Genomic DNA, 14,339 nt, shown 5'->3' with positions numbered 1-14,339 from the left:
ACAAACTTCCATAATATGAAGTAGACCGAATTTCCTTTGAAGATTGAAGAATAAGAAGGAAAGATGAGACATTTGTGCATAAAATTAGCCAACCTCAAAATAAAATCTAAAGCATTTAATCACTTTCTTGCACGGTCCTTGTTTGTCTGACTTCAGTCTGACTGGGCTGCAAGGGTAAAAGAGGGAAGTCGTTATAAATTCTCTTCTCAGCTGATCTGGAGGAAACTGCATCTTGGAGGAATAAGAAATTCAAGCTGCTTTACATAATGACGTAGATGGTCTTTGTGGGCCATAAGTATTTTGATCTTAGGCTTAGTACTTGTCTGTAATGTTAGTCCTAGTACTTGTGGGTGTTTCAGAAGACATGCAACTTGGAGAGGAGATTTCCAGGGTGGGAGCAAATATTCTTCATGGCCTCTGTGAGAGATGGCACAATCGAAACTTAGAGGAGGCTGAGAAGCAGGGGATTTCAGTAAGGACAGTAAACAGATGCAGGTGAACCAGAAATAAAGAAGATGCCAAAGCCTGGAAGAAAAATGTTCCAAAATAGGTTTTAGATCAGAAAAGTAGGAATCAGAAAGGAACATTTTAAACAGTGGAGATGAGGTTCAGTACTAAAATCTTCAACTATCTGCAATTTATCAAATTGCCCCAAATGCAAATGTCCTTATTATATGCTATACTCACACTTTGGTCTCTTTCTTGTTGGAGGAAGTTCTCTTTGCTTTGACTGATGGTGAAAGAGGTCACGATATGGTCTGTCATTAATACATAATTAAACTATATGCATGCTTACATGAACTTCTAACACATGCTGGTATTTACCACCTTGCCACCTTTATTTAAGTTTGAAAATTCGGTTAGTTTTGTGTCTCACTGCCCTCTGCTGGAGAGCAGGTCAGAACCGCTCCATGAGGTCTTAGTACGTACTTAGAGTTGTCCTCATTTGTTGGTGAATCGTCTTTCTATGAATGAGCTTTACAAGTGTGAAGGTGTGGAAGGCCAGCGTCCATAAGAAAATTTCTTTTTTCTCTGGGAATTCAAATAATTGATCGTACAATCTGCTGTCTGCAGTTGACCCAGGAAAACTGATGACTGAGCAATGGTTAAGATTTTAAAATATATGTCTTCCATTAACTTCTGGGGAAGAGGCATTGCAGATATGCTGAAAATCTTGAGCAGTGCTGTTTTGATAGTATTTGACTGTAACTTTGTAGATAACCTCATCAAGTTTCGTATCTAAATCCTTTGGTTCATTCTCCATTGCATTGCAACAAGATTTTCTCCATCCCTTTTCCTACTCTGGCCTTTCATGCCTCTCTACTTACCTTTCACTGTCTATATCAATACTGCCAGACTATCATATATGGGTTGTTTTATTTGCATTTTCCTCAGTATGGGCAGCAGCAGAACAACTGAAACAAGGAGAGCACAGCAGTGATATTCTCCCAGTTCCCCCATGTGCCATTTCCTCCACCTACTGCCACAACAACTCATGCACATCAAGAGCAGTTTCTGTTGGAACACAGTGAGTTTTCCAGCTGGGCGGGCACGCATATTGCCAAGGCACAGGCCTGATCAGAGTGTACAGTAAAGAAAGTTTCGGTATCTAACTCAAAATATGCCTTCTACGCTGTAGGTGCCAGTAGTTTCTATGCTAATTTTTAACTACACATCTAGGTCAAATTTACTCTTGTAAAATGAGTGCTCTTCTCATTCACTTGTGGCATCAGCTAGTGCTTCAAGGTAGCATTCTGAATGTGACTGTAAGGGTATCTTCAGCATGGCCAAATAATAGGTTTGGTGGTTTCTACCCTTAATCTGATTAATGGCAGAGCCATTTAACCTGTGCTTTTTCCTCCCCCTTGGAGTACCCCAAAGCAGACATCTGCCTATAAAATTTTATTTAAAATATTTCAGCTTTCCTAATACTATAAACGTCTTTCACTGAAAAGGGTTAGTGTCCACCACAACCATTGGAGGTCTGTTTGTAGTATTTTATCGTGTTGTACTGAAAGCAGTAATGTCCTAGGTGGATGAATTGTGTGGGTTGCCTCATTTCATGTTGCCTAATTATTTGCTATAAAAAGCACAGCAGCAAATTCCATTCCCTGGCCTAATGGATAACATGGTGGAATTAATAGGGCATGGAGTGGAGTTGTTCCCAGTGAGTAACTCCTAAATGACAGATGTATGCCAAGGAAAATGTAAACAGGCTCACCTTGTATAACCGCATCGACTATTGACTGGTCACTTAAAGATGGATGGTAAGAAAGCCTGGAGAGCCACTGGTTACTCATCCAGAAAAATTGGAAAAGAGTAGCAAGTAATCCAAATACAGTGTAAGTCCAGAATAACTACTTACTACAGAGGAAAAAACCCTTCAAGATTCTCATGGGTTTACAATTAATACATATTCTTCTATAATTTCGAAGTAAAATAAGTACTTTGTTAATGGTTATTCTTGTGACCTTTAGGCTATCAAATACAATTCCACAAAACTCTTGACTTTCAACCTGTATCAGGAAATAAGTCAGAAGTCTTGGGAGGCTTCTCAAAGGGGACTCTGTTTTAGAAGATGTAAAATAGAAGACATCTTCCCTGCCACACGCCAAATCTTTGTTTGATATGAGAAACAAGCTGTGATTTTCAGGTATCAGGATGTATTTTTCTGGTATAAACAGCAGTATTCTGGATAAGCATAAAGAGAGAGGAGGAAAAAAATATTTCAAACCAATAAACCAATGAAATTCCTTCAGTTGAATGAGAATGCTTTTCCAGACATTGAGATACAGAAAAGCCCTGAGCAAAGTGCAAATCAGTTTGTAAACATCTGCATCAAGAAAGTACATTCAATTTGTTAAGTAAGGAGGGTTATAATAACTTAGGATATCACGTTTTTTAAATACAAGCGTATAGTTCTAAAGTGGAGTGCAATTCAACCATGGGAGAATTTTTGCTCCTTTTGACAGAAAAGTGGGGAAACAGGGAAGGCTTTTTAAGAACTTTATATGAATGAGAAGACTAGTAATTATGTAGAAAACTGTCTCTCACTCAGGATTTTAAGTGAGGTATTTTTAGATAAAAAATTATTATTAATTGCATTAATTCCTGAAGAGGCAGCACAAATAGCACAAAGAAATCAGAGCCAGCTGAAAACTACCATAACTAGTTTGTACAGAAACCACAAATCTCTACCATGTGAACCAGGTAAGAACTCCTTTCTTACAACAGGTAATAGGAGAAGATACTCTGCTCTACTCAGACCAACTGCACATCAAAAAGCCCACAGCAATCAACTGAGATCAAAACTGAGACCATGACTTCATTTTCCTAATGACGCTATCAGTTCAAACATTGTTGAGGATAAAAGACTAGTGAAAGCAATATTCTTAATAAATAAGTTCATTAATGATTTAATAATGTACAGCATGAAGCATGATAAAAAAAGAAAACTTATCACTTCTGTATTGCAGGTGGAAAGTTGGGTAACAATAGAAGCAGAAACAAGAGCTGGACTCTTATATTCTGGGTTTTGATTTTAACAGTAAGGTTATCATTTGTATCTAGCGTGGTCCGTTTTAGTGACCAAAAGATTTTTAAAATGAAGGCCTTCACATGAAGCACTGGTGTCCTGGAGAGAAGTTCTAAAAGCATTCAACAGGGCTTTCTGATGTGACAGCTCAACTCTCACTCCTTCAATGGCTGGATATAAAGGAGTGATAGCTAGATTTTTCTAGATTTAATGTGCAATAATCTTGTAATTTATATGGTAAGAGGTGGGGTGATAGCAGTTGTCTGCATTCTTATTAAGCCTATCCCAGGGTGAGAGGAATTGAGCATAAAATGTGCATTAAAGCAAAAGGGAAGACAGCCAAAGCTTTAGAGATGGAACTATTAATTTTACTGAGATTTGGAGTTTTTTTTGTTAGGGTTTTGCTGTTGTTGTTGTTTTGGGCTTTTTTTGTGTGTGTTTTTTGTTGTGGTTGTTGTGAGGTTTGGTTTTTGTTTTTTTTTTACTTTATGGAAAAAAGAGGCAACAGTTTCATTTGTTAACTCTTTTTCACTATCCTTTCATGTAAATCCAAATAAATAAGTAGTAAGCACTACACAACTTCCAAAAGGTCCCAAAATTCAAGATTAAACTCACGTTTTTACAACGTGTTCAGTTCTTTTTTGCTTTGTGCCTGGAAGATCTGCTGCTGTCTCACAGGGTGTTCCTGAGAACAGCTTTTAACAGGAACTTCTAACAGTTAGATTCCAGAAAGACTGATAATTAAGACTTACATCAATAAAGGTGTCAGTCAAGTATGGGAAGGGAATTATTTTAATTATTTTAAGGCACTATAAAGAGCTGATAACGTCAATGAAGGTAGCATACATGGGTATTTCAGGCTTGTTTCTCCTCCCATGGAAGTCAACAGGAGTGTTATGATGTAGCAGCAGAGTAGGATAATAAGATATCTCCTCAGATTATAGGAAATACTATTTCCTGTTTTCCATTTGTGATCTGTAAAGTACTGCATGCATATAACAGTTACAATGTAATTATAATTAAGCATCATCTTTTATGGAAGGTCTGCAGTTAAAATAAAGACAAATGAAGGACTACACAGGAAGAAGCTACTCATGATATTTTTAAAAAATGTATGAGAACATATTCCAACATACTTCTTTCTCAAGTAGAAAAAAGTTTTCAGGTAGTGGTAAAATTCAACAGTTCATAAAACAGGGTCCTGGTATGGAAGGCTGTGATAAAAGTTTTGGGTTAGTATTAGCAATTTAAGAAGTGATGACTTGTCAGATCTCTTGAAATCCCCGCACTTTTGAGTTTCATCAATTGAATTCTACCTGCGCTATTCCAGAAAAGTCCTTTTTTGTTGAAGTATACATATATAGTTGCAGTTACTACAGGCATTATGAAAGATCATGCACCCCTCTTTCAAAAGTTCTCTATTACTGAATATGGAAAGAAGTATGTATTAACAACAAGTGACTCTCTTCTGCATTCTCTGTGGCAGTTTCTTGACAGGTATTTGGGGTGGTGGTGTTTACCCCTCAAAAGCAAGGAGGACAGCTGATGCAATGTGCTTGAATAAAAGCTCCTCAAAGAGATTTTACTCCTCATCAGAAAGACAGCAGCTGTTGAATGGCACTGCTGCTGTCCCCATGAACAGTATTCTGTTGGCAGCATCCTTTCGCATTCCTAGCAGCCATCCAATGTTATTTTTGTCAGTACTTTTCTGATACTGCGTGCTTATTTCCAAACAGGTGAAGCAGCCTTTGGAATTCACAAAACCCATAGACTTTTAATATGTGTGGGAAGATACAAATTTTATAACTCCTGTAAGAGCAAATTATAGAATCATGGAATGGTCTGGGTTTGAAGCAGCCTTAAAGATCATGTAGTGCCAACCCCTCTGCCATGGGCAGGGACACCTTCCACTAGATTAGGTTGCTCAAAGCCCCATCTAACCTGGCCTTGAACATTGCCAGTGATGGATCAGCCACAACATCTCTGGGCAACCTGTGCCAATATCTTCCAGAGGAAAGAATTTCTTCCTGATATCTAGTCTAAATCTACCCTCTTTCCTATTAAAGCTATTCCTCCTCGTTCTGTCACTCCATGCCCTGGTAAAAAAGTCCCTCTCCATCTCTCTTGTAGGCTCCCTTCAGGTACTGGAAGGCTGCTATAAGGTCTGCCTGGAGCTTTCTCTTCTCCAGGCTGAACAAACCCAGCTCTCTCCGCCTGTCTTCATAGGAGAGGTGCTCCAGCCCTCTCGTCGTCTTTACGAGCTTCTTCAATTCCAGAATTCAGGCTACCAGCTATCCAGAAATTTGTTTTCTAATAAGCAGCAAACCAGTCTGTAATTAGTCTTCAGCTGAGCTTGCACAGTCTTGGAAATCTGCAAGTGCCTGTAAAGTGCTGTGCAGCTCAGCATGTTTTATGAAGTTGTTTGGAGGCCGCAATAAAGTGTAACTGACAGCATTCTTATATAAATCATTCCTGCACAAAAGAGCACCAACACTGAAAGCTTTGATCTGACCTGATGACATTTCATTTCTAGAAGCTTGTAAATAAAAATGAAAAGCCCAATTTGCTCCTTTTTTAATACCCATTAAATTTCACTTTAACGTTAAAGTGACATTCAGTAAAGGACAGCAAACGACCATAAATAAATCACTATGCATACAGAATGCAGCATTTCCGAAGAAAGAAACCCTTGGCAAAGCCAAGACTAGCAAATTGCATGGTGTCCAACTCCATGTTCTAAGGAAAAAGGGTTTGGCTGATGACTAGCAGTCAAGATTCCTCAGCTTACGAAAAGTGACACAGTACAGCTTAGTAAGCAATTTGGTGATTAGTTGGACCCTGGGGAGGACCTTCTGCTGTATAGCTTCTCTGTACTGCTTCAGTGTCACAGAACAGCCAGAGAGGTGGTAAAATTGACTACCACAGGGGAAAACTGAAGGCAAGAAAAAGTGCCGTTTTGAATTTGTTCATAAAGGAATTACATCATGAAATATTTGATAATTAGATGTACTGCTGTGATCAAGAGGATTCAAAATCCACCAGCATGACCAGCGATCAATAATGGGGTCAGAATATTCAAAGCACAGGTAAAATGTCAAAATACATTCCTACCAATAACATTGTAGGGTACTGCGTTAATTTCTTCTCAATACTTTCTCCATTTATTTATTCAAAGAGTTTTTGAACAGCCTTCCTTTAAAAACTGAAGCTGGGGTTGAAACCCAGGTGCCCAGCTGTTATTTCTGCTTCACCGAGGAATAGGAAGTCTCAGGAGTATGTCACTGACTTAGTATTTAATAATATTGCTCTTTGAGCCAGACATAAACCACTTCTATCTGTCACTGATACATTGCTTCTGCAGGGTTAACAAGAATAAAAAGTGGTAATATATGCTTTTGTCTTTAAAAAGGATAAGAGTCATAGTTTTGAAGAATGAATTCTTTTGTAAGAAAGTGGCACAGTTTTAATTGCATCATATGTCATTTTCTGCCACAAATGCTGCAGAAAAAAGGCCTGGGAAAGGAAGGGAGGAAGGTTTACATGGAAATAGATGAAATAAGAAAGTTACCAATCTGACCTGTTAGTTCACCTGTACTGGGTTTCTGTTAGTCTCTGGAACAGATTCCTGAGGGAAACTAAGAGTCCCCTTTCTTCATCTTTAAATACTCTTTTGGAGAAAACACTCAAGATTATATTGTTTTGCCAAGTAGCTAAATTGGCCTATTCATACACAAAGATTATTTTGGTATTGATTTTCACTCATATTTAAATGGATAAATTTGCAGCCTTAAAATAAAGCTGAAATTCGAGAGATTGTAAAATGCTATTATCAATATTTTTGTGGCAGATGGGCATGATGTTACTCCTTCAACACAATTTAGTACTTTGTTTTCTCCCTGTAGTCTGATTATTATCCAGTATTCTTTAATGAAAAGTAGCAGACTGTAAGGACCAACAGCAGGCTGTCTTTAAACTGTTCATCATAGATGAGCTGTTCTAAATCCCTTGGGTGACTCTGAACCCAGGAACAGCAACCATATTCTCACCTTCACTGACAGAAACAAGTAGTGCTTATTTGAAGTAGACGGAGTTTCATTCAGGGATGAAAGTTATACAGATAAAAAGAGCTGTTAAGGTGGTCTCCTATTTATCACGTTTTTTTTTCTTCTATACAAGGTCTAATACCTTGATTTAGTTTTTAAGAAGATCAACATCACTTGAAACTTGCTTAGGAAATGAATGATTATTCTCCTTTTCCATGAAAACAAACTAACCTAACCAGCATCAAGTAAACCAGCTTTGAATAGTTACAACCCAGTATCAGACTGGGCTCATAGAGGAGTTAGCCAAAGGCCAATTACAAGCTGATCTAGCTAAAGCCAGTGTATTCTGGACCTAGGACAATCTGGATTTAGGCCAAGACCTAGGATGGAAAGAGCTTTACTGGATGATGAATTATCTCCTGCTGTCAGCAGACAGTAAAAACACATACACTCTCATCCTCCTGGAATTACACACCATAAGATAAGATAACAAGTGCCACTTTAGGGTAGCATGAATCCTGAGAAATATATTCTCAATTGCTTGTGATACTGTGCCTGCTTATTTTCTAACATTTCTGTGAACATAATATGGACTATATATTGCAAATTTCATCCCTCTGCATCCAGTGTAATCAGAACAGCTCTCTGCACAGATAGAGTGCACCCCAGTATAGTAGATGACTTTCAAGAAAAGAGATTTTAATATTCATATTGCTTTAATGCCTAGGAACCATGTTCAGGATCATCAGTTCTCCTCTGCCAAGTGCTTTGCAAATACAGAACAAAAGACTGTCTTTCAGAGAGCTAATAAACTGAGAACAAGAAACAGAAGATGCACACAGACAAGTAGGAGAGTGCAAGGAAAGAATGAAGTTGAAGCTAGCCAAGGCAACAACAGCCTAACTCTGCAACTAGCTGTATACCTAAGTGGAAAGATGGCAGGCTTAAAGCCAACTTATTCACTGAACTAATAGAAGAGTCTTTTCATATTAGACATGTTATTAATATTATAATTGAGAATTTGTTAACCAGGTTCAGGGCATCCATTCCAGATTCTAAATATGGGTGAAACTATCCAAAATTTGCTTAGAAAATGCATTTACAAAATGCATTATATGGAAAGGTGTCAAAAACCTGTGCATCTTAGAATTTTCTCTAGTTGAACAAGAATTTGGTCTGGGGAAGTGACTAGTTGATTGTTCTGAATATTTTACATCATCCGTGCATCTGAAAAGGCTAAAATGAGAGTCATGGACAGCCATGCTTTGTAAAACACACGTAAATGCAAGAACGAGGCCAATTAGTTTTGAAAGTTAAGGATGTGCTAGCAGTGCAATAAAAATTAATCAGAATTAATGGTTGCATACGCTCTTACAGGCATCACATTAATCAAGTATAAAGCAAACAGAAAGTGGTATATATGGCCAAATTTATCCTTCTCTGGAAAGGTTTTCCCAAAGGGACTCACATATTTGGGGAGGGAACTCTCTATATCTTCAAATGTGTCAATAACACATAATAAGTGTGATGGTGAAAGTAAAAACTATATAGTGTGTATGCTCAAGAGGAGGACACATAGGCAGGAGGTAGCAGGATAGGGAGAAAGTTGTGTAAGATTTTAGATGTAACCTTATTACCCTAAGCTGAGGTGCTTTCTTCATACCACTACTTTAAAGTGATAAAAGCATTTTCCTGTGCAATAAAAGAATGTTTTGGTTATACACTGAAGCACAAACAAGTCTCCCTCCTAGGTGGATACAAGAGGAATACAACCCATAAAGTACCATTATTTCTCTGAGAGTTTGAAGCTCTGAGCACCCAGTGCTCAGTGTGTTCCAGATGAAGGGAACACTGCTAGCGCAGTGACAGCTAGCAAGGTTACTCATAAGGATAGGAAGGATAGGATGGAACATGCACATAAATGTTTATAGAATTACATTTTTATTCTTTATGCTGGAGCATACACTCTCAATTTAGTATTTGCGGTTTTAAATACTGCCCTCTGAGAAGATCCTTGCACCACTGTTCGAAACATAGTTCATCAACTTGCCATTCCCTAGCTGGCTTCATTGATGCTTTGTTAGCTCTATTTTCTCTTAGACAAAAATGTGTATCTGTATATCAAAAGGCTGTGTCAAAAGAGGAGAATAAATAACCTTTGAAGTGCTAACCCTTACACTTTTAACACTTCAATTTTTATGGATGTTATTCAACTTTCATGTGGTGAACAAGTAGGTGAAATAAAATGAAAGTAGGAAGATAAATCCATATTTTTAAGTAATTCTGGACACATGCAGATACTTTAAAAAATATAACAGGACAGTCTTTTTACCACATGTTTAGACAATAACTAATACTCCACGATCCTAGCTTATAACTAGAGTTCCTTGATACTTAGCTACCTTTACACTTATTTCCTCTCCTCACCTAAGCAACTTATCCATAAGGCTTAATATGTATTTTTGAACCTCCAAAATCTTGTGCCTGTGGCCAGGGCTAGATCTGCAGTGCAGAACATCTCATTCCAGAGGAACTCAGGAGGTGACTGGAGCTGTCACCTCCATGGAAGCAAGGTGACAATTTGAGCAAACATGAGGATGTTTGCTCCAGGGAGCTGTTGAAAGGTGCTGAATTGGATGGAGGGAAGAAATGCTGTTCTTTTTACTGGCAATAACTGATGTGAAGACTGCAAGGTCTGCTTCTCCATACCCATATGAACACCACCAGGGCCAAGAAAAAAATTAAACTGGCCTTTCTTGCAGTAAGCCAATACTGAAAGAGGAGAAAATAATGGCTTCTGCTTTGAAATCTTGCAACATATCTCATGCTCCATTCACTTAGACTGTAAATGGCTTTCTAGGTCTTTAGTACCAAAACTCTAAATCCTACTGTACTAGAGTAATGTGAAGCCCTAAAACTCTATACAAACACATGAAGTCCCTCACAAAATTCCATACCTTTATCTGAAACAGAGCACTTTGGTACAAAATTTTGAACTCCTGACTTATTTAGCTGTTTTAGAAAGAATCTGCATCCTCAGGAAAGCTAATGTTATAACTCATACCATACTTCTAGTGGCCTTCTTCAACTTCAGGCTCCATTCTAATGTTTTTCATTTTTAGCCCTACCAGATAGCTTTCACCCAAATCTCAGTCTCTGTTAAATTCTGGGTCATTCATTCCACTGCATGTGGAGCAGCAAAGGTGGAGAACAGTTCTGCATGATTAGGATGGAGATAATAATGCTTGAATTTGAGCATGTCAAAAACATTCTATTCAGAAAAAAAAAGTTACAATTGAAATTAAGAAAGGGAGATGCAGAAAGAGAAACAATATCATGAACATGTTTCCTCACAGACAGATTTATTTTTTCACTCCTGTGAAAGACATGATTCCTAATGCCAGTGACCTCTAACAGTTTTGTTTTATAACTAACAGGGGCATGGAGGCTAAACAGGGGAGTCCTATTATAAAATTATTTAACAAATCATCCTGTGTGTAATAATTCTGCAATTCCTTGTTCTACTGAACAAGGAGTGCTAAAATATTACAGTGGTCTTTGCAATGTATAAAATAAACAGGCAAGAATTATTCAGTAATTTGTTTAAGTGGTATTTAACAAACACAGAGGAAAGGTGTATGTTAAAACTGTCTTTGTGTTTATGTAGCAAAGATCTATCTTTCCGATTGGTTTGTATTTGAGAAATTCACACTGCTAATGTCAAAAAGACATTTTCTTTAGAACGGTTTTGTCATTCAGGCAGTAGTATAAGCCCTAGTAGACTGTGTTTGAAAGCAAATGTGGTAGATCCATGCAAATAGAAACAAGGGCAATCAGGGATAATTTAGAAGAGTCATCAAAGCTCATTTATGTAGTTTATTCAGACCTCTATTCAAACTAGATCAGTGATGCATATTCACCAGGTACTGAAAACCAGTAGGCTAAACCCAACAGCTTAAATCATTCAGAGAGGAATAGCTTTCTCTGAGTCTGTAAACAGCTACAAAAAGGTATGCAATTTACTTTTTTTTTTTAAACCAAGCACAGGAAGTAGGCTTTTTGACTTTGCAGAAATGTTTCAGCTAATGGTATCTCATAAGGAAGATTATTCTAAGTTTATAATTTAAATACAAAGATACCATTGCAAAGCATCATTAGCATTTTTGCTAAATCTGGAAAAAAATCCAAGCCACCCACCACCATACGGCAGAATAAATTAGAAAGTTGCTACTCTGCAGGGGAAAGACGAAATGTGCAATTGCGCTTCTGTACAGCATTTCCTCTACAGTCAAAATGCGGAGTTACCATTCTCAGTTTTACCATTAGAATATTCAGCAGTGACTCAATGGGAAAAATGAGCTGTGCAATGAAAGAAAATTAGAAATGAAAGAAAATTAAAGTTTAACTGCACACTACTTACAAAAAGCATATTAAAACCATGCAATAGAAGAGCATGGGGAAGCTACAGAGTAACAGGTCCCATACACCTCCAGTACACTGTTAGTACATCTATATGTGTACTTAGTACATCTAACTATATTTTCTGCTAGTAGATCTACATGTGCACACATTTTAGAAGTGCATTTTCACATTGAAAGGTTATGAATTAGTACAAATCATGTGAGGATGATTTCCAGACTATTCATTGACTAGGAAGGTTGCTAATAGTTAATAAACTAAAATTTACATGGTATGAAAAACTAGACTGGAAAATAAATATGCAATGAATGGGAAGTATCATATTGAACATTTATTAATTTTTAAACTTACTAGATCAAAATGTTGTATTAATATATCCCAAGCTGGTAGCAGAACATATTTGAAATTACATTTAGCTTTTCATAGACTCTTAGGGGATTTGAACAATAGGTGTCCATTTGAAAGAATATAGGTAAAAAGAAACTTTTATCTAATAAATATAGCAATAATGGAAGAAATACTTAGAAAGAATATCTACTGTAAAAGCAATTTTCTGGCACACTGAGGTTCACATTTGCTCACTTTATCTGCCTATAATTAAGAACGCTATCTGCACCACCAACTCCCACCCCACCACTATCCAAAAAAAGCCCAAACAAACCCAACAAAATTGACATCTGTTTATGCCATTCTTGGATTTCAGGGTGTACAATTCCTCCACCTTATTTCTCTGACGTACACAACATTATGGCATTCTGTATATGATCTTTCTGCCTATAAGAGTTCAACTAATGATGGCCTCCAGCAGATATTTTTGTAAGTGCAGATTTACTCAATGTAATGGCTGTGAACTTAAATAATTTCAACTTGGATAGTATTAACTATAGCATGATGTATGAGTCTAGATGATGTGCAAGTTATGAATAGGAAAAGATGTTCTGAGTAAAGTATTCTGAGAAACAGATCAGTTCTTATAACGTCACCTGTCTATGAGTACAATGAACACATCAATGTATCTGGGACCTGGATGGCTTGCTCAGTGAACCAGAAAGTTTTCATAGAATCATAGAATCGTTAGGGTTGGAAAGGACCTTAAGATCATCTAGTTCCAACCCCCTGCCATGGGCAGGGACAACTAACATTAAACCATCTCACCCAAGCCTTTGTCCAGACTGGCCTTAAACACTGCCAGGGATGGAGCATTCACAACCTCCCTGGGCAACCCATTCCAGTGCCTCACCACCCTAACAGGAAAGAATTTCTTCCTTATATCCAATCTAAACTTCCCCTGTTTAAGTTTTAACCTGGTAACCCTTGTCCTGTCACTACAGTCCCTAAGGAACAGTCCATCCCCAGCATCCCCATAGGCCCCCTTCAGATACTGGAAGGCTGCTATGAGGTCTCCACGCAGCCTTCTCTTCTCCAGGCTGAACAGCCCCAACTTTCTCAGCCTGTCTTCATACAGGAGGTGCTCCAGTCCCCTGATCCTCCTCGTGGCCCTTCTCTGGACTTGTTCCCACAGTTCTATGTCCTTTTTATGCTGAGGACACCAGAACTGCACACAATGCTGCAGGTGAGGTCTCACAAGAGCAGAGTAGAGGGGCAGGACCACCTCCTTCGACCTGCTGGTCACACTCCTTTTGATGCAGCCCAGGATACGGTTGGCTTTCTGGACTGCGAGCGCACACTGAAGCCAGCTCATGTTCATTTTCCCATCGACCAACACCCCCAAGTCCTTCTCTGCAGGGCTGCTCTGAATCTCTTCTCTGCCCAACCTGTAGCTGTGCCTGGGATTGCTCTGACCCAGGTGTAGGACCTTGCATCTGGCACGGTTAAACTTCATAAGGATGGCATCAGCCCACCTCACAAGTGTGTCAAGGTCCCTCTGGATGGCATTCCTTCCCTCCAGCATATCAACCGAACCACAGAGCTTGGTGTCATCGGCAAACTTGCTGAGGGCGCACTCAATCCCACTGTCCATGTCAGCAACAAAGATGTTAAACAACATCAGTCCCTACACCGATCCCTGAGGGACACCACTCGTTACTGGTCTCCAGCCAGACATTGAGCCATTGACCACAGCTCTTTGCATGAGGCTATCCAGCCAGTTCTTTATCCACCGAGTGCTCCACCTATCAAATTGATGTCTCTCCAATTTAGAGACAAGGATGTTGTGTGGGACAGTGTCGAACACTTTACACAAGTCCAGGTAGATGACATCAACTGCTCTACCCCTGTCCATCAGTTCTGTAGCCCCATCATAGAAGGCCACCAAATTGGTCAGGCAGGATTTCCCCTTAGTGAAGCCATGCTGGCTGTCACCAAGCACCTTGTTGTTTTTC

Source organism: Pezoporus wallicus, unplaced genomic scaffold, assembly GCF_028554395.1.
Source record: "Pezoporus wallicus isolate ANWC-B61680 ecotype Strahan unplaced genomic scaffold, APGP_CSIRO_Pwel_v1 contig_227, whole genome shotgun sequence".
Taxonomy (NCBI): Eukaryota; Metazoa; Chordata; class Aves; order Psittaciformes; family Psittacidae; genus Pezoporus; species Pezoporus wallicus.
This window is presented reverse-complemented; position numbering follows the sequence as displayed.